Raw genomic sequence first — 24,685 nt, 5'->3', positions numbered from 1 at the left:
CCTTTGTGAATAAGGCAAACAATAGGGTGCACTCAGACCTGCTTGGGCAAGGTTGGTTGCATCTCACTGTCATGAAGTTTGCACAATAGTAATGAGGGCGGGCAAGTAAGGGCATGACTTGGCAAATACAAACATATATGCAGTTCCTTTATTAGTCATCGACTCCTTGGTTAAGGTTCAGATTTAAAGGAGATCGTGTTGCCCAAATGCTCTTCAAAAGGCAAAATGAGCAAGAAGTGCAAAGTCGATTGGTTGGATATCGATGTAGCATAACCCAAACCAAAACAGCTTCACTTGGAAAAGGAAGAAACCGACAGCTTGTATCACTGCCCAATACAAGAGTGTGACCACGATGGATTTCAAAGTCAAAGAGGGTGCAGAAAACATGTTAATACCAAGCAAAGTTGGTTCTTTTATTTCGATGAAAAGCCCAATTTGAAAGAAATCACAGATTTGCTAAAGGTAGCAAGAAATGTTTCAATGGTGAACACAATTCAAGATCAGACAATTGAGACTACAAAACATGCCAGAACGTTACCTCCCTCATTTTCCTTGTCGTGTGACATTGGCGAAGTATTCCCGAGATTTAGATTTTGTTGTGAAGAGGAGGAGGAGTTGACTTTTGACGTGGTGGACTTTAGTCTGTGTTCTCCAAATTTGTTGTTGAAGTTTATCGACTTCTTACAAGACAAATGCAAGCTTGGACATGGTGGGAGTTTAGGCTACATAGATGTCATTTCTGAAATGATTGTCTTCAGAAAACTTCATGGCGCGCCGGAGGCAGTTCCTCGAAAGTTCTCTGCAACAGAGTTGTACCACAAAAGAGCGCAAAAGACGGTTGCAAAAATGATGAGATTGCAGTGGATGCAAGATTTTGACATTGAGACACTGGAAGCAAGAGGCCACTGGGCAACAATGGAGGAGCTGTTGGAGGTGGTGAAATTTCATCTGCCTTGTACGAAAATACCGTGAAGATTTGCAAATTGAGTCCAGCTCAAGTTAACCCTTTAGACTTGACATTTGCCACGAAATTCGTTGCCGTGTATCTGTTCATCAAAGTGAAAGGGTCACGTCCCATGACTTATCAAAATTTGACGGTGGACATGATTGCCACAGCTAAGGAAAAAGGTGGATTCATTGATCAGAAAACGTTCAAGACTGCTGGAAAGTATGGATTTGATTCTTTGATTCTGACCGATGCAAACATGCAAGTTCTCAATGGCTACATCTCGTACGTCAGACCTTTGCTTAAACCCCAATGCGATTTTGTTCTCGTCAACAGAAATGGAGGTCGACATGGTAAATTGGGGGAGATCTTGAGCAAACTGGGGTTTGATTCAATTGGAAAGTACATCCATCTCACGCGTTATCGCCAAATTGTTGAAACGCAGAGCCTGAATGAGCTCACTAGCGAGAAGCAGAGGATTTTGTCGGAGGACCAAAAACACAGCTCTGCTGTTGCCAAAGATCACTATCAAAAGCAACGATCCCGTGAAGTTGCTTTGAAGGGTCTCAAGTGCCTACAAAAACTTCAAGGTGCCAATGGTTCAGAAGTGGACGAGGACGTCCATGCAAGACTCAGAGATTCAACTTCCGACGCCAGGCCTTCAGTTGAAAGAGTGCAAAATATCAGCTCCTCCCCCAAAAAGGACTCCCTACCTAAAAGAAACTTGCGCTCTTAGAGGAACATTCGTCATGTTTTGAAATTCACAAAAGAGGAGGACAATTTTCTAAAGGAAGGGATAACTAAGCACGGATTTGGACAGTGGACTGCTATTTTTAGAGATGATGATTTCCAATTTCAAGATGGAAGAACAGCGGACTCCCTAAAGAAAAGGGCTGGAATGAAAATGGCCCTAGCTTAAGGTGGATCGAAACAGTTTAAACATCTCCATCGTGACATATCTTTGGTATTGGATCTCAATTACACCAGAATTGATCAGGAAAACAACATTGAGTACACATCTCTAAACAAAAACCAAAACAATGATAAATTCAGATAGCCATGGTCTCAACATTGGATGCCATGGCAACGGGGAAAGAGGTTAAAGAGACCCTATTTCGATCCACCTTAACAAACTTTAATAAATGAGATAAGAAACTCTAAGCACGGTTGCACCTAAAAAGACATCCTTTTAATTCGGGTTTCACTTACATAGCCTCTTGCAAAATTTTCTCAACTCAGGTAGTAATCAACCTATGAGCTATTATGCAATCCACGAAGGAAAAGAAGGCAATTCTTGACAGACAAATCAGTCTGCTTACTATTGGACTGATGTAGCATAAAACCGGACCCTGAATCGAACTCTTAACCGAACTCTTAACTCTTACATACACAATCGAACTCTTAACTCTTAGATACAGTGCACAATCAGGCTTTCGGTAAGTTACTCAGGTTTGTGGAATAATGGAATAACGAGGTTTCTTTTCTGGATTTTCCACGTTACCAGTGGAACTTCTCTTCTTCTTCCTCTGAGAGGCTGAGCACAAACATACTAAAGCCGTGTTTCTGACCTGCGAAGTTGGCGCAGGTGAGGCTGGCACTTATGTGATGAAAAGGTGAGCCTCGTCGTCGCTGTTCTTCTCGTTGTCATCTACTGGAGATGGTGTCTCCTGTTGTGAGCCTGTAGGCAAAGGTCCGAGTTCTTCTTTGGTTGGCAAGGCCTCAAAGATGCATTTACCAAATGCTGGTGTCCCTTGTCTAGTAGACCAAGGGAGATGCATGTGCGCCTCCGCTCCTCCAAGGCCTCTTTAGAGCCAAACATGCCAAGGTGTTTGTGCTGGTTCTTCAGCTTATCTTCCAATACTTCTCGGTATGCCTCCAATGAATTTCTCGTCGGGGGATGTTGGGTAGAGGGCAAGCGCCTTACATAGTCCTACAACTCTTTTTCCGTCTCCTTGAGCCACGCACCCTCGAAGGCTTTCCCGGGCAGCTTGGCAATGCATGTCTTGTTCAGCTACCGTTCGGGCGCGTGTAAACCTCTCATGATCTCTCACGATCAGCGAGGGCGTTGGTTCGTCAGATTCCTCAGAAAGAAGCTCTGCGTTCAGACTAGACACGCCTTTGTCCTTTAACCAGGCTTTTCGCTGAGCATAGCGCTCCTGCTCAAACAGGACTCGTCTTTGTTGCTTTGCCTGCTCCGTTTCCAGCATGTGGGTTATTATCCCATGTTGAAGACTCTCTGGCTTCAGCGTTCCAAGCTGATTTTCCAAGATATCTACGATATCGCCTGATTGGCTGCACAAATCTGACTCACTTTCAGTGTCTGGCATGGCGTCTTGTGAGGTTTCGTCTTCCCTTACAGATTGATTGCTGTTGTCGTCCGCTCCCTGGTCTAAACACAAAGCGCGTAGTTCGTCCTTTTCCTTTTCCTGCAAGATTCTGTCTTTGAGGAAAGATTGCTCTTCATCTGTTTCAATTGGGTCTTCTTCACCATCATCTCTACGTGTCTTGGCCTTTTCGGTGGCCCAGAGTACACAGTCCATGGGGTGGTTCTTTAGCCATGTGGCTGTGCTCTTTTGTGGGTTTGGCAGGCTACAGAATTCATACGTGGACAATCATCTGTCCATTGCAGGCTGGTCGGAGGGACCAGAGTCGAGCTTCCGCTGACTTGTGATGATCATTGGGCATCTGTTAAATGATTCTGCCGCCTGGTATTTGACATCGTGTGCTGAGTAACCTCCTTGCGTCAACGTTTTCCAGTCGTCGACGTCAAGTGTAGATTCTGTAGCTTCATCTATGAATATCACTTCGGTGAACTTAGAGATAATAAACTTGTTGAATGCTCGTTGTTTAGTCACCGTGGCAATGCTTCCGTGGTGCACAAGGCTCAGGATTGGAAAAAGCAGACTTGTTTTACCGCTGTTAGCATCTCTGACTAAACAAGGCACTTTATCTTTGTGCTTCTTCTTGTTGCACCTAAGCAACTTCAAGAGATCTTTGCAGAAGTTTGACTGTTCTTCTGGACTCAGGCTGTTTTCGAGGATCTGGCGAAAGTATTTTGGATCTGGTTCTTGCGTCAAGTCAAAGGGAGAAAACGCTCTGGGAGACACTTTTCCAATTTTATCTTCTTGGATGGCATCATTCACGAAGGACCTGTCTTTTAGTGATCAACAGACGCCTTGGTTCACTTCAATTAGGTCATAGTCAATTGCCAGTGGTCTAAACAATTCGCAGTACGGGTTGGCTAATAGCTCCACCACTTTTCTCATTTCTCGAATGAGTCTAGGCTTGAAGAATTCATTGGTGGCGAGAGTTAATTCACGAACGCGCAGGCCTCACATCTGTACGAAAACGTATACTTTGCCCTGCTTTCCTTTTCGTAGACCTTTCCTCTGTAAGTGGCATAATTGAGCTTTTCCATTGCAATGGAAATGTCGTTTACCAGGATTGTCAACTTATCTGAGAACCTCTTCTCGTTGTTTTGCACCATAGGGCTGAGTGGTTGCGCTGCGATGTTCAAGGCTGTGAATCCGAACTTGCCAATTTGTAACTTTGCCTCGATAGGGTGTCCTATCGCGCTGGCCAAAGATGATTGAAACTTCTTATTGATGATGGTAACTCGCACTACATTCTCGTTGCCACACTCTTCCAATTGTGTACTGATTAAGTCGATATCATCGTCAACAACTTTCCTGGCTTTTTGTTTATAGCGATGCCGATACGATGATAGAACGAGGTCCTGCATATGTTGGTTTTTGTGGTCTTTTAAAACTTTATAAGCTCTTTCATGGCAGGACATTGCTTTCCTTCTTGGAGTTGAACCTAAAAGATTGCGTTCTCTGGAGAGTTTTCAAGTCATTCAGGCTAATTTACGTTGAACATAAAAAAATAGCAGATTATCATAAATTCACTACATAAACAACTGCTTTCAAAAAGTTCAAAACTGTTTGTTAGAGTCTTTAAAGACTGAAGTTTCATACTTTCAATTTGTTGTACAAACATCTCTGAGTTATTTGAAGCTATTTCAGTCAGAGAAATTCATGAGTCCGGAAAATCCGACTTTTCCGACCCCCAAGTAAAGAAGTTTGAAGCCCTGAAACTTGCAGTATGATTTAACGGTGAGGGGAATATATTAAGCCATGAGGAGTTTATTTGAGATGGCGGAAAAGACGGATTTTCCGGATTTCACGGAAACGTGAATATTTTATTATTCACGTTTGTTTAAAAAAACCATTATTATATTACTTCCCTTTATTCCTGTAAGTATCTTATATTAATATTATTATTATTAAGATACTTACAGAAATAACAGGAGTAATATAATAATGGTGTTTAATATTCACATTTCCGTGAAATCCGGAAAATCCGTCTTTTCCGCCATCTCAAATGAACTCCTCCTGGCTTTATATATTCCCCTTGCTGTTAAATCATACTGCAAGTTCCCAGGCTTCAAACGTCTTTACTTGGGGGTCGGAAAAGTCGGATTTTACGGATTTGATGGAAATATAAGTAACCAAAATCCGTCATTATATTACTGCTCTTTTTTCTGTAAGTATCTTTAGAAATTATACGGTAGAAGTTCCGCTTAGGTTTTGTTCTGTTTGGTTTGCAAGTGTAACCCCAACAACTTGTAGTCGTTTCGCCCTTATCATCAGTTGCCAATTTTGCATCAAAGTTTGAAAGAGAGCACGCCAGTAGGTCGCAAATCTGATTGGTAAATGGTCTGAAGGAGTGATACTTGAACCAAAGAGAAAAAGGAACGAAACATTTTGGGAAACGAACTTCCTCCTTCCCTCTTGCCTCTTTCCTCTTCCCTCCTCCCTCTTTTCTCTTTCCTCTTTCCTCTTCTCTCATTCCTACGGTTTCTCAATTTTCCTTTTCTATTCTTTGTTCAGTTCTAATTTTCGTATGTATTGTTTACTCCTTTATCTCTGGTTCTTTCTTTCTTTTTGATTTTTTTCTTTCTTTAATTGTTTATTTGCGGTTTCCCTTTATGGAATTCCTGTCTTTCTTATTATTTCTTTGTCTTCATCTTTCTGCAACAGATTTGTTATATTTTTTCTTTATCTTTTCAGATTTTTTTATTATTTTTCATTTGTTTATTTCTTCATTTCTCTTCTCATCAAATTTTTGTTTGTTTCATTGGAGACTAGTATAATGCTTTTTACAATTTCGCGTTTGTATGTTTCTTCAGATACTGTTCTGTCTTTTTCTCTGCATATTTTCCTGTCATATCATTATAGTTTTTAATTTCTCGGTGCATTTCTTTTTTTATGTCTATGTTCTTTCATTTCTCTTCCTTTTCTATTATTACTTTAACCTTCAAATTTTTGTTGTTGTTGTTTCTTTTGCTCACTATCCTTATATTAGTCCCTCGTTTTTAATCACCTTTACGTTTAATTTTTCATTCAATCCCATTTTTCGCATGTGTCTTGTTTCAATAGGTCCTTGCCCCGTTCTATGTGTTTTTTTAATTGTCCGTTGTTATTTGTTTTGTTCCTTTTGTTTTCCACTTTTTTTGTCTTCATTCATCTTTTCTTTTTCCCCACTTTTTCCCTCTTTTCCTTCTATTTAATTTCTTCCTTATTTCTTTCGATCTCTGTCACTCTAATTATCCCCCATCACTTTTTTTTTTATCTTTTTATTTCTATTTCACATTCCTTGTTGAAACTGATCAGTTGCATTGTTCTACTTTTCCTTCTGTGTATGTTTGCTATCTTGTTGGATGGCTCGCTAAATCGTCACTTCCTGACTTTCTTCTTTTTCACCTCTTTTGCTCATTTCTACATTCATTTGTTTCTTTCATTTCAATTTTCTATTTGCTTCTTTTTGTTTCTTTATCGAATTGTTAGGTTGATTGTCGATTTCTTTTTTTCCACTCCCATCATTTTTTTTTTCATCAGTCGGTTTCTTTTGTGTGTTTTCTTCCTTTCTTCTCCCTGTTTCTGTGGCTGTCTGTTGACTCGTCTCTTCGTCTGTTCCCGACGTTACTTTTGTATTTATCTTATTTCTTGGTACATTACTAATCTTTTTTTTCTGCTGTTGTTGTTGTTGCTGCTTTTGCTGTCTCATAGAAACGCTTTACTTGATATGATGAGAGAACTGAGACAAATCAATGACCTTTAATATTTCAACCTTTCAAGACTCCGCCAACCCTGTTTGTGACTGCAAGTCATCAATTTCCCAGGAGACCCCAGAATGCAATGGCCATGTGGGGAGAAGACGTACACAAAGACAGCTTCAAAATTTGCCTCAGAGAAACCAAGATTCTCGACGGGACCCACAAAAACATTAAAGTAGTGAGTACATTTACAGTGAATAGAATCTTGGCTTTGCGTTACCGCAAAAATGGTGATTTAAGTTATGTTTAATTTTTTAATTCATTTAGAGCAGTTTTAAATTGAGTGTAGAAAGTGATCAAGCAATTACTTTGATTCTTTTTTTACTACAGTTTGAGACTGGCCGAGTAGTCTAATTGGTAAGTGGTTGGTTAACGTTTGATCGTGGTTTTAGCTTCGGTCAATTTGAAACCGCTCTATTTCAAGCATTAAAATACACTTGGCATGCTGTAAAACGGAACGGCAACGATTTCTTATTGTGTGAGTGTCGTTTAGGTGGGGTAAAAGTTTGCTGATGAGGGCCTTTGCTTAAATGAAATGTCTATTTGCCTTTTTCTCGTTTTTTTTTATGCCTTGATTCTTCTTTATCTGGATGGCATTTATCGATTTGAGGCTTGAGAACTTTACCTTGACTAATAGTGTTGTATTTAATAACACCAGCTCACGATCCGGTCAAGATAACCACGCACTCTGCCAAGTAAGATTATATACACATAATTGCAAAAACGCTTTCACGAAAAAAGTATAAATCATAAACGATACAACACAGTGGTTTCTCGGGAAACTTGCGACCTTATTCTAATTTGCATTTTTACGGATTGTGTACATGTATTAAAACGGATCTCGTGTTCACTGACTGTTGCAAACTTAGGCATACCTCGAAGCTCTTAGCGTTCAAATTTTCTTGTGTTTTCTCGCTTAGCTACCTTTAGGAAGGCATAGGGGGGTTCTATGCTTTTCTAAATCACCAATTTGGGCAGCTAACCTGTGATTATTGAATGCCACGGGGAAACAGTCTTGAATACATGTGCATGTATTCCTGTTCATGCGCATGCTTTTTCGGTCTTCCCATAATTCTATAAACTCGTATAGTTTATAGTTCATACCTTTGTTCGGACAACGTTTTTTCAATCAGGTGTATTCATGCAAACATTAAAGCATACTTTACATAAGCATTTTCGTGGTAAATAAGCGCCCAAATAATAAAATACATAAGAAAATAATAGCAAAACGCATATGTAGAAACCACTTTCAAAACAATAAACTCACGAAAGAAATGAATTCATTTCCACGTCGACATACACCGAGAAAAGCGAAATTCAAAACTATGAGTAAGATGAAAAGTTCAAGCTAATTGTTTCATATAAGATCAATTTAACTTTGGTTGTTTTGGTTGTATAGTCACCATATCCAGGCATCGCTATAAGGACAAAGAAATATGCCTACTTGGCGACTAGTTACATTGTTCGTATTGCTGTTTTTACCTACTTTTATTGATGTACAAAATGTTTTAGGCCAATGGATGTTTTGATATCACCTCAGAAAGATCATTTTAGTTACAAATAGGGCATTTTGTATAATTTTTGGCAGTTGGCCGTACGATATTTTGCTCAACCTCATCTAATAATACACCGATTCCAGAAAAAAACCGGAAGTTGCATGCAAGCGAAGCTTAAAGCCCTCCAGCTTTCAAAAACCGACCTGATTTATCATTTCCACGACTGAGTTTCCTTCGGACAAGCCAGATAAACAAAGAAGGAAAAAGAGGGAAATACTTATGAAAAGGGGAGATGTCTATTTTTACCTCGGTAGGAAATAATTTCTGTTGTTCCGAGCACTTCTTGCCAAGTGATTTTAAACTGAGTACACTTATTGAAACTGGGAGCCGTACCCTCGGTTTTCCCCTGCACAAAAGTTGATGAAGAATCTCTGTGTAGAACGAAAAGATGCGAGGCATCTGAGTCTGGCAAAGAAGAAGTGAATACAGGTGGGTTACAGGTGTGAATACCCATCAGCTTCAATCAACTTAGGAATTAATCAGTTTCGTGCCTCTGAGATAAACCAAAAAAGTTTCCCAAAAACAATGTTGAATGTGAAAGGACATTAGTGATTTAAATACAGCCATTGATGAATTTTGAATCTTTTCTACTCGCTTAATATTTCAGCAAGATCTGGCTTTTAGGTTTAATATTTCAGAACTAGCAGTGTCAGATAAATTATTGCATGGGCCAATTTCCTGTATTTGATGTTGGGGAGCCTGCCCAGTATTTATTTACCTGAAGATTTTTAGGCTGAATTTGAAAACATAAAGTGCAAAATAGACTACAGAGAGATAAAAGGTCAGACACCCAAGACCTGGAGAATCAGAGTGAACTAATAAAAGTCTGAAAACACATTTTAAGGCCTTGTAGGAATTTCCCTAATGTCAGGGATTTGATAGACAGCATTTACTGGCAAGCAAGAAGGTTATAATCTTCATCTCTTCTATGCGACCAAGTAAATCAAAGCTGACGATAATTTTCTAAGGAAGACAGTTTTTCAACCATTAACCAGAACTGCAAATGTAAGAATACAAGCTGAAATGGCTATTCGGAGAATAAATGGATGGCACATATTTGATGGTGCAATTCCACAAAGGTTGTGTAGAGGTTTAATCAACCCTGGATAGTGAGCTATTTGCTTGTAAACTGGGAGAAAATTAGTTATCTAATAATTCCTGACACGTAATGTTTAATTTGTCATTTGGTAGTGAATGAAAACAGAGTACATGATATGATATTGTTCATCAGTGGCAATTAAATATTTAGTGATTTCCACCGTACTAAAATTGTGCATTATGTGGCTTCATGTTCTATTTTCTGGCACAGGGTGTAACATAGAAGGACACATGGTCTGGTGTATAATTTGCTAATAACATAAAAGTGCAATTGAATTTGACATCATTGAGAATTTCCTACATTGTATGATTTTATAGATTCCCAGTTGTTTTGAACTATTTTGAAATATTCGCTCAACGTTACCAGAGGAAAACTAGAAGAAGCTGAATTCTCTCATATTAAATGCTGGACAAACTTATTGGAACTTTGATATACATTATTTATTCTCAGGCTTTAGCAATAATCACACCTTGTACAGCCATCTCTAAGCATTAGGTAAGCCAGTTCATATATAATATATGTATCATAAATTGTTCAATATTCTTTAGCATCTCCTTCCACCATTCTATGTCCAAGGTAATTTGCTCCTTAAAAATTCTCAGTTACTTCTAATTTATAGCCAGGACATTCCGAAGTCTGTTCACAACAAGGAGTAGTTGATGTACATTGCACTTCATAAACTGAAGTAAATACGACTCTTGTTTACTTTTAAACCAGTATCAAACATTTTGCATATTGACTTTATAAGGCAATCTTTCAGGGTCTCACCATCCATAACAATGACATTCTTTGCTTCAATGATTTCATGGCGATTGCTCTTACTTGGGTCTGTAACCAGCTCAGCTGGAAAGTCCCCAAAATTTCCGTTTTCTCTTGATCAAAAAGAAAGCATTTTGTTACTTACACCTTCGTCTATCCCTGTTGATGCATTATTTCAATGTACTTGTCTTTTACCACTTGCTAATATTTTAGGCCATCTTTCATGGCATGTGGCTGATAGTCTTGCTACACTGCGGTACATTTCTTTGATAATTTTATTGGTGATTTCACTAATGAATCAGCTTTGTGATTGCGTCCTACCCTGTAACGCATTGATGCTGTCACTGTACCGAACCCTTGTTTGTACCACTCTTGGCGAGTAGATCGTGGTCTTGTTTGATACTCTGATTAGCATCTTTTGAACTGAAGGATTTGTCCTACTCTCTCGCACCGATTGTTAATTCGTTAAGAGAGATCGGATGTTCTCTAACTTGAGAAGACTGAAGTCGTCAGCGAAAAATGAATCAGCCGTAGGAAATTTGTTTACGTTGGGATGTTCTGTTGCAATATTCCCGATATCCGGAACAATTTTTAAATTTACTTCCGTATGTTCTTTCGAGCTCTTGCTTCTGTTTTTATTTTACCACTTTAAGCTACTTTAGCTTTAGTACAGCTATTCTTCGGGTCAGGATCGTAGATTTTTAAAATTTTCATTTCATTCAGGTTCTTTTTCCTAAACCGACCATGAATAAAGTTCTTTTAGGCAATAAAATGGTGAGAAAATGTTGTTTTTTCGCACATTAGAGATCGAGACAATCGAAGGATGGCAAACATATCTTTCCAAAAGTTCCTTTATTTTGCCACTTTAATTTATACGGCGACTTTTAAACCAGAATTTCAATTGGCTGTGTGTCAATTTTTCAATCTGTCCTTCGCTCACACTGACGCCGGTAATATCATCAGAAGAGAGATTGACTTCTCTTCTTCGTTCGCCATGTTGCTTTGAATATTTACCGCGAGGGCTATTAAGCCTCGTTTCGGTGCAACTTCCGGTTTTATTCCCAGTCTTATTCACAAGGCATCAATCAACAAACGTGTGTCGGGCTTTTTCGATATTCTGATTGGTTGTCTAGATATCCACATCTAAAGTTAGAGTAGCTAAAAATATGAGAGCACGTGTTGCGTAAATGGACGCCACGGGAAAAATGTGTTAAATATCAAAATTTCCCGACACACTTTGGTTTGTCATTATTTCTGGAATGTTCTGGCGAAATTTCACGAAAATCCGTCAAATCTGCATACCCTATAAATTCGCTCAAAGTGGATGTATTCCGCCAAAAATCAAATGCGAGATTTTAGCTTGTAAAGGTTCGTAAACAACTCGCGCCACGCCCGGAGATTATCACGCCTAATAAAACCGCAAACCAATGGAACAACAGGACCTCCTAGTGTCTCTGACAATAGATCAAGATTTCCCGGGAAAAGCATCGCATTGCAACATGTTTTTTTTTGTCTCGCTCAGTGGAGTTCAATTTAGGACGGCTACGTAATATAATGGGCAAAGACGCTAAAGGCAAAGGCAAAGGCAAAACCCGCGCCAAAAATGTTCAAGGCGGAAAATGTGCCGCTGAAAAACAAGACGTTGAGGAATCGACGGACAGCTTAAGAAATACCCTTATTGCTGAAATGACTTCCCCTGGGTAGGTTTCATTTTCTTCATCGCTTCCGCCAGATTCCGACGAAGAATCTTGTTCGCAGCCTGCACTGACGTTGACTTTGATTTTTAAGCTACTTGTTCCAAGGATATTTGAACGCTCCGGATCTTCAGCAGATGCCGAGATTGTCGAAGGCGTTTGGCCAAACCAAGAGCTTTTGTCGCTTCCGGCAAGGTTTTTTTTCTTTCCTTGACAATATGGAGGTTTTTCTTTCTTCTTTGGGCTGGTTTTTTTCGTTTTCTTTAGTACCCAAGGGCTTTTTTCTGCTTTTGGTTTTTCCATAGGAGTTAGCGTAAAGAGCTTTCACGTGGGAATTTTTGTCAAGTGCGTGATGTAAATAAAAATATGCAAATGACATGAAAAACGAGCGATGAGCGTTTGCCGCGAAAATATCCCCAGGGTTCTCGCCCGTTGATAAGATTATGACACCTTCCTAGTTTATTAACTTTATTTGAAAATACGTTTTTCCTAAATAACTCGGCCGCTTTTTGAGATTTTTAATGTTTTTCCATTGGAAACACTAGATAAAGTGACGAACTTAAATTTTGTCAAATAAAAGAAAAAACGATTTTTTTGGCCTCTGAAGGTGGGAAGTAACCTTAAGAACGGCTTGGTTACTTTATTGAATATTTGTACGCATTTATATCCTAATATATAGATATAGCCAAGCCTAAAAACCGAACTCCCATAAAATACTGATCATCTTCTCGACAAAATAACCTTTAAAGAAATTCGCCAATGAGCATTTCACCAAACCGAATGAATTGAACAAACAAAACAAGGAAATCTTCATCAACAGAATATGCATATCAGTACATATGGGTATCAAGTAGCAAATCCTGTCTTAACGAAGGATGGCCGAATGAAAGAATTGTTAAAGAAGTTTGTTTAAGATTCGTTATCACTTAAAGAAATGCATTTAGAAGCCGGAGAACATAATTTCAAAGACTCGTGGTGTTCAAGTTTAATAATTATTCAGCCCTGAACCGGAATTTCACTATTACTTTTGCCGACGGCTTTGCAATCACTTTATCGGCCTTAGCTTTACCGGTCTTCTACCAATAACTTTTAAAGAAATTCAGCCCAGCACGTAACCAAATGAAGAAATTGAACGAACAAAAGGAGGAAATCTCCATACCTTGCAAAACCACGTGCGAGCGTCACTGTAGCAAATCCTGTTCACTTTTAAATCATAAAAAAGGTTTCTCGACAATATACAACTTACAACAACTTTGACAAAGCAACTGAAGTGTTATTGAAATAAGCGAAGTTAAAACAATGAAATTTTTAAAAAAAATTCAGTGTCTTACAACATGCATGATTTCAAATCAGGAAGACTTTACAATTCCTATTGAAGATATCTCGCCGAAGCAACTTGACAATTTTAATAGAAAACGCGATGAAAGTTTATACAACAATGAGTCACTTACCACAATTCGGGCGGCTCACCCCAAAGTGAATCTTCCTGGCAGAAACTTATCAGAAGGTAATGATATATAGTTAATTACAAAAGATCCACGAATTATTCTACTTGAAGGGTATCGCGTAAATCTAAGGGTGTGGATGCGCGACGCTTAGAATTTTAGCAACTGATGTTCTTTTTTAAGGACGTTAGCTTCCGCAACTTTTACAATGGACCTCCAAACGTGTTTGTTTCTGCTGATCATTCATCAAAAGGAGGGAATCTAAGTCCAGTTCAAAATGGCATAACTGCTTGGATAGAGGTAGGATCATTGATTTACAGTTGTGTTTGTGATGATGCATACTATATTCGAAACAACGTCGCAGCAAAAACATTTACATTTTGGTTTTCTTCTTCCTACATAAGTAATCCTTGGTAAATTCTTTTCATTCGACAGTATATCAACAAGACTGGATTCCGCGTTTGTTTCAAAGAATTATTTGAAGCAAAATACGACCCTGTGTCCATTTCTTACACTGTTTTGTCTGGTAGGAGCTGAATTATTTTACACAGTAGTGTTAATTAATTTTTACTTTTTCTTACTCCCATTAAAACCATACTTGAATTTTGAAATTATGAATGTTTTCAACAAATAAAGAAACAATAAGATAATCCACAGACGTGGCTATAACTGAAGCAAGTATTCCGAAGTGAAATTCGTCTCTCTGGTATCTCGTAATTCTGGTCAGATTTGAACAGTTATTTTGCTTAGTGCATCTTCGTAGCCTTATATGCAGGCACGCGGTAAAAATTAACATTTTGAGGCAGACTCCTTCTTAACCAAAATATCGACGCTATCACCAAGCTTTAAGAAGACCAAGTTTAGCTCTTTCAAGGAAATTCAACTCTCGCGGGGCATTTCTTTCTTATCTTGTATTTAGTCGCGAAACAAGGCAAAGGTTCTAGCTCCAGTACTTCGGATCTAAGTAAGGTCCTTCGGAGGGCTAGGAATTCTTTCCATCAACCACACATTCCAAGAAATGTCTTGGAGTTCATCTTTACTATAAGCTTGCTGAAGAGCAAAATCTCCCGCATAGTCTGTAGTTGTGATCACTGGTACAAAAGATCAATAAACGAGTGGTATTCCAGAGATTGTCAGTCAGCTCTTAACAACTGGCATTTTTCCTAGAAAGAAGAGCTGAAAAAGGACGTGAAGTGCCAGAGGTGGCTCAAATCCCGTTTTACAGGAAAATTAAATAATCGGTTGACTATCCGGGTGACATTCACAGAATCACAATTTAAAGCAACCAGAGACGTTCCTTCCTCCCTCTAGAGTGATAATCGCCCCGCGCTGGCTTACTTAATTCATAGCCTTCCTTTACCAACCTCTTAAATGCCTTTTGCAATTAAACAGTGCTATAATCACAAGCTAGTTAATAAGTATTACCTTTTCCTTACACCTGCAGAGATATGCCAGCCTGGATGGGGTTATTTCAATGGTTATTGCTATTTCACCAGCTCTGAATGCTCTTCTTGGCTAACTGCTGTATCAAATTGTTCTACGATGGGCACGCATCTCGTGACGGTTCACAACCAAGAGGAAAACGTCTACATTCAACACCGTCATAACGGCAAGAGATCCTGGGTAGGGCTGAATGATCGGAGCGTAGAAGGCTCGTTTGTATTGACAAACAGAGAGATAAGTAGGTTTAAGTTCTGGGCTCCACAGCAGCCAAACAATCACAAAAATCAGGACTGCGTACACACTCTTGGCGCGGAGGAAGGGTACACCTGGGATGACGTGTCGTGCAATAACTGTTGCAACTTCACTTGTTTCAAAGTTAAGACAGTCTAAGCGAAATCCCAACCTAATATGAAGTTTCATGGTTTAGAACAACAGTCTGTTAATGACGGAGTCTAAGAAATCTTATTTTGCTTCCTTTTATAGTCCTTCGTAAACTTAGTAGGAGTCAAATCTTGTGTATACTTTGTGTAGTGATATTTTCTATTTCCTCACAATATTGTCATGAAAACCAGTGGAATTGTTTTCGTTTTCCGTTTTGGAGGCTATCTACATACACTAGCTTCTCCAGGTAGACGTTATCGTTTTGAATTCTGGAACGTGGATAAAGGCTATTTTCCGACTGAAATGTCTAATAATAACAAAATGTATTCTGCTACGGTTAAAATCCTCTGAAGTTCCTCGGATAGGAGATATCCCTTTCATGCACCTTCAGCAGACACACTGCTACTCCAGGATTACGTAATCCCTTAAAATACTTCGATAAATCAGCAGTTAGCTTTGCCTCTTCGAATTTTTTTAAAAACACTAACCTTATAGATGCTTAAACTACAGTTTTGCCAACCCTTTTCTTTACTTCCGCTGAAGAAAGCTCTGCCCTTCCATATACCTCTTCCGAGAGTACACATTTCGAGCAAAGCTTCCCCGTAAGTCCACTGTAGGAATACGTATTCTTCAAGTTTTAGCTCGACTGCGTCTCCACAAAATTCGAACCGAGGCTCAACCAAACTCGCAGTAGCAAAACTATTTTGGCTTTATTTTTAAACTGGTTACGATTAGGTATAAATATTTTGCTGAGGACAATATAGGACGAGATATCAACTAGATATTCGCTCAGATCCAATTAAAAGATTACGGTTGAGGTTCCAAGCGGCAAGATACTCGCAACACTTGGAGGAAAAGCATTCTGCTATGTGGCTCCGAAGCTCTGGAACAATTTACTGAGTAGCATTTCCAGTCTTGACTCTCTTTCAAGTTTTAAGTGCTGTCTTAAAACATATCTTTTTAAACAGGCTTTTAATTTGTTATAATTTTCTATAAATTGTTACTTTTCACCTTGTAATTTTATCAGTCTTAATTACTTGTATATTTTATTTATTTTGAATCATTTTATGTAATTGGAAAATTGTGCTATATAAATTTTAATTGTTAAATTTAATTTTTATTATTCTCCTTTGTTATAGACGAGTGTGCTACTAATCACAATAGCTGTGATATCAACGCAATTTCTCGGAATACTGTGGGATCATACAATTGTACTTGAAAAGCTGGTTTCTATGGAAATGGAAGAAAATGTTTGGGTAACAAAAAAACTTTTTAATGTCCTATTATGTCAATCGAAAAAAAATCGCAATAAAGTAACAATTAGAGTGTTAAAACAAAAGAGCGAGTCTTGAAAAACAAGTAATTCGCTACTTTCCTTGAAGTGCTGTTTTGTAACGAAATATTTGGCCTCGTGGACGGTACGTCATCATGTGGATGAAAGAGGTCGTGCCGCGTTTTCAGGGTCTTTCCTCTTGAGCAAGGAATTAATTTTCCCTATTTTTTTATATATTATTATTCGGAGATATTATCCCTCCGTTCCTTGTATAACTTGGTTCCAGCTCGCTTATATTATACTATTTCTGTCTCTGAATTACTGGAAACTATATTACCTGAAATGTATTACAAGACTGTGCGGTATTTGCACAAAACGCTTGTAAGTTTCAGTATTCTTAAAACAGCGAAGTGATACTTCGGTTTAAATAAAATGAATTCACAAGAACATAAATCTAGCTTGTCTTAAACGGAGTAATTAAATCAATGGATTTTTAACTTATACAGGATTAGGGTTTGAAGGCGTAAGCGTCACCACTCCACTCGAGCTTCCGTTACGTGCCCCTTGCTACACCTCAGTAACCCTGGTGTAAAACATGCAAGCAACTAGAAAATATCGAAACATTTTATCAAACTGACTTCATCTTTTTTTCTTTTGTTTCATTAGATATAGACGAGTGTAGTACCAACTCCCACAGCTGTGATGTCAATGCTGTTTGTAACAACACGGAGGGAGGCCATAACTGCACCTGCAAAAATGGATTCATTGGAAATGGGAGAAACTGTACAGGTAGCTATCGATACTCGGAGAGTCGCGGCTCTAAGTCTTCGTAGTTAAATAATTACTTAGAATGCAAAACTAAATGGTTAAACACTAATCAGCTGATTCCTAAAGCAAAGCGCGCGCTCTGATTGGTTAATTTAGCGCCTACTATTTGCCCATGGGTGTACGCTGCTGACGTGTGTGCTAATGTTTACAAAGCAAATCTTTTGACTGACATTGTTTCCAAAGTAATGGCCGACTTTCTTCTGCCAGAAATGCGAAACTGTCTTCACAGTTGTCTGAAGATGAAACTTTATCGAGTTACTGGTGTGAAGGCGGTTGTCATGAATGAATTTTCGCGCGCTTGTTTTCTCTTGTCATGTAAGAGTACACGAACATTTTTTTGTGATGTAGCTCAATAAAAGGACTTCTGTTGTTCCAATGTCTCAATGTTATGTTATTATGTTATGTTATGCAAACTTGGGAGGGTTGCTAAGCACCCAAGAAGCTAGAGTCGCACGAGGCGATAGCCGAGTGCGACTCTTACGCTTCTTTCGTGCTTAGCAACCTCCCGCGTGCATCCATAACTCAATAGTGCACGCTATGGCGTTCACCATTTGTTAATTAGATATAGATGAATGTACTTCCAAGACCTATAGCTGTGATGTCAATGCCGTGTGTCGCAATACCAAAGGATCGTACAAACGTACATGTAAAACCGGTTACACTGAAAATGGCAAAACATGCACTGGTAATGTCAGCCATCCTTTAAGCGCTTTCCATTCAACCAAAAATTTCCGAATTTTCGAAACAGAGAAAAATGGTACGGAAATGCCTTACGAGAGTTTCGACTTTCCGGAAAATACGAATATTGTTGAATTTCCGAAATGCGAATCATTCAACCGAAAATTCCAGGAAAATCAAATGGAACGGAAATTCCGGAATTTTCGAAAATTTGTTTATACCTCGGGGAGTTATTCTTTTTTCCGTAAATTGTGGACTATGCTGTTCCCTTAGCTACTGGAAATTTCCGGAAATCCAAACTGTAATATTTGGTCAAATGAAAAGAAAGCGCCCCTAATGTCATTATTTTATCTAGTATCATTTGACGGATGAATTTAGCATTGGATATAATCTGTGCCAGAGATGCTCTACAGTAACTGTTTTGAGAGTTTTAAGGGGAAAAGTGGACCAAAGTCAGTAGGGTGTCGCAAGAAAAATTACTATTGTAATGGAATCTTTAAGTATTTTCCACACTTTTGGATCTAGGAACGGATTCGACTACGAGCGACTATGCGAGATTTAATCGCAGGTTTATCGAAATATTCCGTGAAGTTATACATCAGAAGCTTTCAAGATTTGACCATGTTTCCAACATTGTTAACGTGGTTAGTATGTTAGAGATAGTTATATTTTCCGTGATTGTAAAACATGAGAGTCTTCAATTAGTTCTGTTAAGCTAAATTCATTGGCGCGTTGATAAAGGTCATAATCATCATCAGCATCATCATCATCATCATCGTCATCGTCGTCATCATCATCATCATCATCATCATCGGCTTACTTACCTTTCCGAAACGTGTCTGTACCACTTATACATTTATGTAGAAGCTCGCAATGATATGATGACGGCTACTTCGTCGTTCCTCTCACCAAAATTACACTTTTCACACGCACGTACTGTGTCATTGTCTTTAAATCTCGTATTCGTAATCATATTCATAATCTTACTCGTACAAAAGGTGCCCATATATACATGTACAGCTATAAAATTGGTTTAATTCTGGTAAGACAAAGGCTGTCACTCTCTGTAAAAATTTCCAGCAAAACCGGTTTTCGTTTGAATCCATATTAATTTATTTTTTGTGTGTTTTAGATATAAACGAGTGCTCTACCAAGTCCCACAGCTGTGATGTCAATGCTGTGTGTCACAATAGCAGAGGATCTTGCAAGTGCATATGTACACCTGGATACACTGGAAAAGGCAAAAAATGCGCTGGTGATTATACAACTTCCTGATATCCTTATTAATTGAGAAAAGGATATTTGCGTAGGCAGCTCGTTGCTTACATGACAAGGAAAATAGACTCGAAAGTATATCAGTACTTTTTCTGTGAAAGCTTGATTTATGTAATTCAGACAGTTGTTCTTTTAATGATCATATTTTCTTATACATTTTACTTGTGACTACATTATTAATTCTTATATTTTAATATTAGCTAGTTCTAAATCTTAATTTATTTAAATTCATATACCTTCATAAGGCTCTTATAATTTCTTTTTTCTGTTTTTTTTCGTGGCGTACCTGTGAACTAGCTTTTTAGCTAAGCGTACCGACCACGTTAAATATGTTGATTGATTGATTGTTCGTTGAAATGCCAGCTTTTTCAGAACTCGGCATCGCTCTCAGTAAACCACTGTAACTATGCACTATTTCATAGAAGGCCATTTCCTTGCGGAAAAGAGCGGTCAACCCCGAGCAGTTAAGACAGTCCGATCTTGCTCTCTTGGATAAGCCGTCACAGCCCAGGGTTTGGGTTATCTTCCGAGCTTGTGGGGAAATGAATTTTGTGAGAGACTGATTGTAACCCAATTAACAAAGAATTCCAGAGGGACTATTTTTGCTTTCCCAGCTGAAAAAGAAAATTAAAAACTACTTGCAATTCCTTGAAAGGTGGTTCAAAAATGTAACGTGATGTCACTGTTTAACTTTAATTAGTAGCCACTCAGTCGTGTTCTGTTGAAAATCAGCGAATCTGATTGGATCTCTAATCGTTTCTATTTAACAATTATTCCACGAGCACGCGTTGGATATGAGATGGTAGATAGCCTAGGAGGTGCGTAGCGCCGAGTTGGCTATTACCATCTGATATTCAATAAGCGCGAATGGAATGATTGTTCCATTAAAAACGCCTCCAAAATATAAAAAAATAGGCGTACGCCTGACCATCTTTGTAGAGCATTGTATAATTAACAATTAGACCCGTAGCCCGCAAGGGCTACGGGTCAATAGCCCATGAGGCGAAGCCGAATGGGCTATTGACCCGTGGCCCTTGAGGGCGAAGGGTCTAATTGTTTTAGTATCACCCAACTAGTCGGACAGAAAAGGTAATAATAAAGTTAGCAAATGCAAGTTGAAGAAATATTTATTTGGTAATAAAACGAAAGAAAGCGTCACGCTCGATGGCGCCAATTTCGCTACTCGATGACTATTACTAATAGTCCCCTAGTAGCGTAGCCAATCAAAATGCAGGATTTGCATTAGTCCACTAGTTGGGTGATACTAATGCCTGTTATAACATAAGCCGAGAAATTTCGGAGTTTTGATTGGTTGATAGTATCACTATTTCCGCGTAATAGTGGTATAATAGCAAAAATAATAACAAAAAAACTCAAAAAGTACGCTTACACCTGACCATATTTGTAGAGCATGGTATAATGCCTGATATACCATGATGGCTAAGCCAATCCAAACTTTTGAACTGCATTTTACGATGATCCAGATTTTAAGAATTAACAAAAAGATTCCATGTTGCCGTGCGTTTGTTCAGTAATAGATCACAGACGACGTCAATACACTTTCTTTACAGCCTCGACAATATTTTTTTTCATTTTCTTTCGCCCAGTCACGTAAAATATTATTTAAATTTTAAAAATTTCCGCCATTTTAAAAAACAGAGGGAGAGTGTTTGTTATATTGACGTCATCTATCCGTCTGTCCTCCAATAGATCATAGGTGAGAACCAATCAAAATGCAAGAATACTTACATTGTATTGCAAGAATACTTATTGTATAATCGCTGATAGACAACGACCGCGAGCGCGCTGCTCTTGAAACTGAAAATTATTTTTAATTTCATACTTAAAAATGCACAAAATTGTAGGTTAAGTGCTGTTATCCTTTGGAGTGTCTACCAAAAGAATTGGACTACTCGCCCTCGTTTTCGTGGGCGACGGTCAACTCGGATACGCCTCGATGACTATTTGCTCATAAAAATTTCGCACCCGTAGTCTCATTGTTAATTTACCGTAACGGAAATTAATTACCCACAATTTTTACCTATAGCTGAGAATTGTTTTCTGTTCAGTAGTCAAATTGCTTTCTTTCAAATTGGAAGTTAGCGAAGATTCAAGCGTTAAATAATTTCTTTGTAGAGATCACCATCAATGGAAGTCTATTAATTTATATGTTTCATTTAAAATTTAGTCTCTCCTGTCATTAATAATCACGCCATAAGCGTATGTGCGTAGCTTTGTACTGTGCAACTTTCAAATAACCTCGATTTACTCAGCACTTCAAGCAAAGGTCTGCAAGCAAATTTTATTGTCACTTTCACACAGTTTGTCGGAGGTGAAGTCACATCTTTCGCTTCTAGTATATCTATAAATATATCCAGCAGAGCAAGATCTGCAAACGACTTTTCCTGAGTGTATTATTTGATTTACAGTTTTTAAGAACTGTGCCGAAATTTACAAGTCCGGAGTCAAGATCAGTGGAGTGTACAAAATCAATCCTGATGGTTTGGGTGAATTTGACGTCTTCTGTGATCACAAAACAGCGGGTGGAGGATGGACAGTGTTTCAGAAGAGACGGGATGGCTCTGTAGATTTCTTCCGAGCTTGGGATGACTACAAACGAGGCTTCGGCAATCTGAACGGCGAGTTTTGGCTCGGACAGGACAAGATTCGCCGCCTGACTAGGAGCAGCAGTAACAAGCTTCGTGTTTACTTGGAAGACATTCATGGTAAAACAGCATTTGCTGAATACAGCTCGTTTTGTGTGGGAAGTGAGGGGGCGAAATACCGGCTGACTTTGGGAAGTTATACAGGTGAACTTACCTCTGTGGTATTTGTTCTGATCTCCTCGCCAAAATGTACTGGATTTTAAAATTAGTTTAGTAGATGTTTACTGGTTTGCCTGGGCAACTATGTTGAAGGAAAATGCAGAAAGCAGCGACCCCCCGCCAATAAATCCAAAGAGTTCATTTGGCTTTTCTTTTGTCAGGCACGGCTGGTGATTCTCTCGGCTATCATCGTGGCAATGCATTTAGCACCAAAGACCGCGATAACGACGGTAGCCCAAGCAGCAACTGTGCATTGTCTTATAAAGGTGGCTGGTGGTACAACTACTGCCATTACTCAAACCTCAATGGTTTGTACCTCAATGGTAAGGTCGATAGTGTAGGAATGGTGTGGTATTACTGGAAAAAGAACAGTGAATCTTTCAAGAGGTCTGAAATGAAGATTCGTCCAAAGAACTTCTAAAATTCAATGTCGCCAACTTCTTGTTACGCTGAAGTATGTATCCAACAGCTTATTAACAGCCAAGGAGGGTGTCCTTTTGCTGTGGTTTTCTTTTTTTGGTTTTTAGTGTTGTTTTTTACCATTAAGAATGGAACTCAACTCTTTCTGAGCAGTAGTTTCGTTGGTTTATCTTAGTAAGGTTTCGTAAATGAAGTTGCTCAGTTGAGTAGAAATTACATATTCAACTTTTAGTACAAGCTATCAAAAAAGAGAATATTTTGCCTCCACTACACATCCGAGCACACTAGACAGTGATTAAATTGGGTGCGTTGGCCAGCCAAGCCATCGTCCCGTTTATTCCATCTCAGCATATAATACAAACTATGAATAAAAAGACAATTGCTAAGTGCACCAAAGCCGGACACGAAAACCCTAAAACCAGCAAGTGGAGAAAATTGGGAACGTGTACCCCCGACCAAGGCAGTGGTGCAACCCTCGGGGTTTTAGGGTATCCTTAGTTAACATCAGTACTGTAGAATAATAAACCTAAGGCTTTATACAGCGATATAATAGCAATAAGAGAACTAAATAAACGTACAACAGTGGATTACAACTGATGATATTATTAAAAGAAAACCAAACTTAACCTAAACACGGCAAAGGCGGGCCATAGAATGTCTCACCTCGCCAACTGTCACCGATTACAAACTCAAATCCCACTATACACTGCGCACCTCAAACCCGTACCCAGCCCTCTGGTCCGTGCCGGCAAAATAGTAATTTATGCTAATTTAAGATCATCACAAATTACATTTTTAGAGATATACTGGCTAGTTTCATTTATCTTGTATCCACACTATGCGTCAGTTAGCTGGATTTCCTCAGGAACCAAAATGTTAATCGTCTAATACGAGATAGTTCAAACGTTTTGCGCATACCTGTACCAGCGAAAAAACTGTTTCTGAGAGGTAAAGCAAATAAAAGTGGTGAAATATTACTCTTTTATTAACATTTCAATCTGGCATAAATGAGCAGCATCTAATTTCTCTTAAATGGAACATCAATACATTGCCTGGAAAATCAGTCACGAGAATAAAGACCATCGTCGACATTGAGGCTGATGCCGGTTGACGGTAGTGTAGAACCATTCCATTTTATATTCCCCCCCCCCCCCCCCCTATTGAGGTACTAGGAAATCTGAGGGAGGAAGAGTCTTAAAAGGTCGTTTCCTTGGGGGGCAACTATGGCGGTGCCTTTGATCTTTTAATAAATTTTGACGAGGGAAGTGTGTCGGCACTTTGATCTTCCTTTCTTGAAGGGGGGAAGTTTGCTTTTCGGGGAGGGGAGGGGATAAAATATAAACTTCCTCAATAGGCGGGTGCGGATGTTGAATGGACTGGCCCAAACACAGCGACAAAAGCTTCCTCCACCGTACCGCCGGCAAAAACGATGTGTGACATCTGCAGACCGCAGAATGCGGACTTTTTAACCCATCGTATTCTCAAGTATTCCCATTTCCATTACCGAGAGCTAACCGTAAACAGGCTAACCTGCGTTCTATTCAGGCCAACCAGAAAGCTATTTAAGCCCAACTGTAGTCTGCAGTCTGCAGCTGCAAATGTCATACACCGCCAACAAAATGACCGTGATCAGGGCAAAACCCGACAATTTAAACAAAGAGACCGCAAAGCATCATGCCCGCCCTGGGGCATAAAAGCCTGGCGGACTTTGAGGGATTATATCAGTTCCACCATGCGCTAATTATTGATGCAGTGAGAACAGAGGAGGAGTCTTCCGCCAACTCTTCCGCCATTTTGGTTCTGAGCCCGCGGTATAAATGAAAGGCGGGAAAAAAAGTAGTGAAATAAGTCGGGAAAATGTCGGGAACAGTAAGGAAAAAAGTCGGGATAAGGGAGAAAAGTCGGGGAAAAAAGTGGAGAAACTAAAATTAGTGCGAAAACTCTT

The 24,685-nt window shown here is 39.0% G+C and overlaps 1 protein-coding gene and 1 pseudogene across 1 annotated transcript in view; both read right to left on the bottom strand.

The window, feature by feature from the left end:
- Positions 1–24,685, bottom strand: part of LOC145497354 (uncharacterized) — a 41,876-nt gene that overhangs the window by 6,747 nt on the left and 10,444 nt on the right. The gene's annotated exons all lie outside the window — the stretch shown is intronic.
- On the bottom strand, positions 3,559–5,797 carry LOC145497355 (uncharacterized; annotated as a pseudogene).

Source organism: Orbicella franksi, chromosome 9 (assembly GCF_964199315.1).
Source record: "Orbicella franksi chromosome 9, jaOrbFran1.1, whole genome shotgun sequence".
Taxonomy (NCBI): domain Eukaryota; kingdom Metazoa; phylum Cnidaria; class Anthozoa; order Scleractinia; family Merulinidae; genus Orbicella; species Orbicella franksi.
This window is presented reverse-complemented; position numbering and strand designations above follow the sequence as displayed.